Source organism: Myotis daubentonii, chromosome 2, assembly GCF_963259705.1.
Source record: "Myotis daubentonii chromosome 2, mMyoDau2.1, whole genome shotgun sequence".
Taxonomy (NCBI): Eukaryota; Metazoa; Chordata; class Mammalia; order Chiroptera; family Vespertilionidae; genus Myotis; species Myotis daubentonii.
In genome coordinates, this window is record NC_081841.1 from 142,561,130 (window position 1) to 142,566,210 (window position 5,081).

At 41.7% G+C, this 5,081-nt stretch overlaps 1 pseudogene; it reads right to left on the reverse strand.

The window, feature by feature from the left end:
• Positions 1–1,919: 1,919 nt before the first annotated feature.
• Positions 1,920–2,673, reverse strand: LOC132226704 (putative tRNA (cytidine(32)/guanosine(34)-2'-O)-methyltransferase; annotated as a pseudogene).
• Positions 2,674–5,081: the final 2,408 nt, after the last annotated feature.

Sequence of the window (5,081 nt, forward strand, 5' to 3'; positions counted from 1 at the left end):
ACCATTAACTCACAACATAGATTAACATTGATTCCAGGTAAATTGTATCTCTAAACTATGAAAAATACTTAATGCTCATAATTTATAAGGCTTTCCATAGGTATGCTGGATGAAAGTTTTTATGATCTTAGGCAAAAATATTTTCTTTAACTTAAGAAAAATGTTAACCACATTGAAAATAATGATTAACTTTACCATAAAATTAACAACTAGATCTATCAAAATTATTTCTAAATATGTAAATATGCAAATGCATAATAATATGTTGACAACACATATACCTCCTTTTGTTGTTTGTTTAAAGTATTATATATGTCTCCTTTATCGCCCATTGACTCCTCCCTCCTGCCACTCCCACCCTCAAGGGCAAGCCCCCACCTCCCCAGTGTTTGCATCCATCGGTTATGCTAATATTTATGCATAAAAGTCCTTTGATTGCTCTCTAACCCCTCCCCTGCCTTCTTTCTGAGGTTGGACTGTCTGTTCAGTGCTACCTTGTCCCTGGATCTATTTTTGTTCATCCGTTTCTGTTGATCATTATATCCCACATATGAGTGAGATCATGTGGTATTTATCTTTCTCTGACTGGCTTATTTTGTTTAGCATAATGCTCTCCAGGTCGATCCATGCTGTTGCAAATGGTAAAGTTCCTTCTTTTTCATAGCAGCATAATATTTCATTGTGTAGATGTACCACCATTTTTTAATCCACTCATCTGCTGATGGGTACTTAGGCTGTTTCCAAATCTTAGCTATTGCAAATTGTGCTGCTATGAACATAGGGGTGACTATATCCGTTCTAATCGGTGTTTCTGGTTTCTTGGGATATATTCCTAGAAGTGGGATTACTGGGCCAAATGGGAGTTCCATTTTTAACTTTGAGGAAACTCCATACTGTTCTCCACAGTGGCTGCACCAGTTTGCATTCCCACCAGTAGTGCATGAGGGTTCCTATTTCTCAGGATTGCTGTTGCTATTCGGGATCTTTTTTTTATTCCAGATGCATTTTTGGAGAGTTTATTCTAGATCTGTAAAATATGCCGTTGGTAGTTTAATGGGGATTGCATTGAATTTATAAATTGCTTTGGGTAGTATGGACATTTTAATGATGTTGATTCTACTAATCCATGAACAGGCTATGTTCTTCCATTTGTTTATGTCTTCCTTTATCTATTTTTTCAATGTCCTGTAGTTTTCTGAGTACAGGTATTTTACCTCCTTAGTTAAGTTTATTCCTAGGTATCTTAATTTTTTTGGTTCAATGGTAAATGAGATTGTTTTCTAGTTTCTCTTTCTGTGGGTTCATTGTTGGTATATAAAAAGCCATAGATTTCTGGATGTTAATTTTGTACCCTACTACATTGCTGAATTCATTTATTAACTCTTATCTGTTAATAAAAAGAACTCCGACTAATCGATAAGAATAAGACAATCAAATAGAAAAGTTGCAAGGTATTTAAACATGTGTTTCTGGATGCATAAATTATCATTGTGACAATGTTAATGGTTATTCATAGTTTTCAAAATATCACTTTTTAAGACAATAGCAATGATTCATTTACTTCTGGAAAAAGATAGTTTAAGTATACAAATGCTATAATATTTCATGTATGAATATAATATTTCATAATATCTTGTTATTTTAAAATATTCATATCTTTATTCCTTTTGGTGTACTTAATTTTTTCTTTTTTTTCTTTTTGTAGTTTATATGGTCTTTTTTATTAGTAACTCAAATTATAAGATGTCCCATGATGTCAATTAGTGATGACCATGAGTAATATTTTCTGATTACTCCCACCCCTCCCCTAACAACCCTACTATAAAAATGAACTGATTTTGATTTGGTTTGGTGGGAAAGTGACAGGCACTGCTTTTATGTTCATGATTTACTGTTAGAATTCATATTTGGGAATAAAGCTAAATTTCAATTATATTAGTGAAAATAAAGATATAATATTTTCCTCCATCAGATTCAGGTATTCCATAGAAGCTCAGGTCCCCACGGGTCACAAATGGCACAATGATGCGGGTGGGACCATCTAATCGGTTGAGCTCTGGATCAGCAGAGTGGTCCAGCAGGGGTTTCGTCAGGTCCGGGAGGAAGCCTTCGGGGGTCATAACCCTGACAGGCAGCTGAGGCCTCGATGCTGGTGCCCCAAGCTTGGCATAGCACGCGCTGGAGCAGAAGACAAGCAGCTGTAGATCAGCGTCACCTCCCGGCCCAGGGAGATCTTGGCTTCAAGGCGTGTGCAGCGATGTTCAGAGCGGCTAGGAGAAGCTGGGCCTACACATGCTCATCCACATCACGGAGGTCAGTGACATCGGGAGCCCCATCACACAGCACCAGGTCCCATCTCACACTCCCAGGTCCGCGGGGCAGCCCTCACACTGCTGGGTGATCGCCTTGGCAGTGGGCAGCTGGGTGATGTCTGATCCGCCTGGATCTGTAACACACCGGGTAGCGGAGCCATAGCTTGAAGGTGCAAAGCCCCCAGCTGGCCGGACTTCTGCGGACTCCCGATCTCCTGGCGCAGCACCTAGCTCCTGTCAGCTTGGAATTCCTCATTGCGTTGCAGCAGCTTGAAGGCCCTGCGGGCACTGCGGGCGAACCAGCCATTCGCCTTGGCCAGTGGTAGTAAACATCTCACTTGTGCTTCCATGTCTGTCCCATCGAGCACGGCTTGCCCAGGGACCTTGGGTTTTCAGTTCCCCACGGGGTCAGCGGCTCAGACTACACAGCTGCAGCGACGAGGGCAAACTTCTCCCCCCTCGTGGCTGGACAGTGCAGTCATGGCGCCTCAGCTCTCTGGGTCTGGACCCACGTCCTCCCGCTCCATGCCCCAGGGCTCAGGGTAGCTTTAGGAGTGGGAAGGAGTGGGACAATGGAGTCCAGTCTCCCAGCAGCCCCAGTGAAACCAGCAACGCTCCATCCACTGAGCCAAATCAGTTAGGGAAGTTATTTAATACTAGGGGCCCGGTGCACGAAATTCGTGCACTGGGAGTGTGTGTGTAGGGGGGGAGTGTCCCTCAGCCCAGCCTGCCCCCTCTCACATACTGGGAGCCCACAGGCGTTGACCCCCATCACCCTCCAATCGCAGGATCGGCCCCTTGCCCAGGCCTGATGCCTCTGGCCTAGGCGTCCGGCCCGGGCAGAGGGGACCTGCAGCTGCAGCGGCCATGCGATCGTGGGCTTCGCTTTAGGCCCAGGCAAGGGACCCCTAGCTCCTGGGACTGCCAGCTTCGACCGTGCCCAGCTCCCATCGCTGGCTCCACCCCTACTTCCTGCTATCACTGGCCAGGGTGGAAAAGGCGCCTGATTCTCCGATCATGGCTGGGGGGGCCGCCTTTGCCCTGCCCCCCAGCTCTTAGCTCCCCCCTGGGTTTCCGATCACTGTCAGTGGCAGGGGGCTTCTTCCTGCTTTCCCTTTCGCCTCCCTGCATTGTGCCTACATATGCAAATTAACCGCCATCTTGTTGGCAGTTAACTGCCAATCTTAGTTGGCAGTTAACTGCCAATCATAGTTGGCAGTTAATTTGCATATAGCCCTGATTAGCCAATGAAAAGGGTATCGTCGTACGCCAATTGCCATTTTTCTGTTTTATTAGATAGGATTTCTAACTGCTTTCTAACAGTGAACAACTTTAGTGTTGTATACTGTTTTCACCTCAATATTGCTTGATATTCCAAAGTAAAGATATTCACTTATAAATAATTAATAGTTTGGTTTATTGGTGTATGTGATACAGTGTGTGCTCGCCCTCTTTTTCTCCTTTATTAACTGATGACATTTTCCTGGGTTTACTCTTCTTTCTCAAAATTGTCAAACATTTATTAACATGATTGTGGAGAAAATTACTTTGTCTCTTTTTATTTAAAAATGTCTTCACTTTACTCAGTACTTTAAAAACAATTTGTCCTGGATGGAGTGTCTCAGTGGTTGAGCCTTGACCTATGATCCAGGAGGTCACAGTTAAATTCCCAATCAGGACACAGGCTTGATCCCCAGTTGGAGACGTGCATGAGGCAGTCGATCAATAATTCTCTCTCATCATCTATGTTTCTATCTCTCTCTCCCTCTCTCTTCCTCTCTGAAGTCAATAAAAGTATATTTTAAAAATTTGCTCTATGAAATTCTGAGAGGAATGTTTTTTCATAATATTAAAAACAGTATTCATCTTCTATGTATACTATTTCTGACAAGGGATTGGTTATTATCTTTCATTTTTATTGGTGGGTTTAACAATTATTTTTCTCTTCACTTTTAATGTTTTATTTTTTAACTATTACAAGAACTTCACAAGTTCAAATATTTGAAAGGATTCATAGGAACCCATAGAGCATACAAACCTCAGGTTTTTATTTAAAGGGAAAAGATAAGGTACAGCAAGAAAAAGTAAGTACAGGCAATTGTTAGAGTTCTTAGAAACATCCAGATGCAAGCTTACTAGTGCCTTTATTCACACATGGACATATGTACTTCTCCTTCAGTTTGAATCACAAATTCTGTGCAATGAATCTTAGCTCAAGGCAGAAGTTCCCAGTGGAGTCCTTTATGCCTCTTTGGTCAATCCAGGCTGCCTAACCGATTATGCCGAGTGAAAATCGCCAGTAAAAATCTGGTCTTAGGGATTTCCTGAGGAATTTCAAATCCTAAGCAGCATGTCATGAACCTCACTGCTATTATGGTGGCCAAGAGTCTAAGTCAGACATCTTGAGGTCCCTAAAGGTAAAGAATTCTCAGTATAGCTGTAAAATAACTATCCCACACAACCATCATATTCACATCATATTCTGGATGTGAATTTATTTTTCTTTATCCGGCTCAGTTTTCAAAATATACTTCTAACCTAAGGATTCACTCCATCCTTGTTCTTAAACTTTGAACTTTATATAACTAATTTCAGTAGGCAGTATATAAACATATGACAAAAATAAATGCATATTGTATACCTACTCAGTTACAGAAAAGCACAGATTGCTAAGTGGGCAGATATAGTATCCTTTTTGGTTGCTTTTGCCCCATGTAATCTTTTTTAAATGTATATTTATTGTTGAAAGAGTTTCAGATGTCCCCTTTT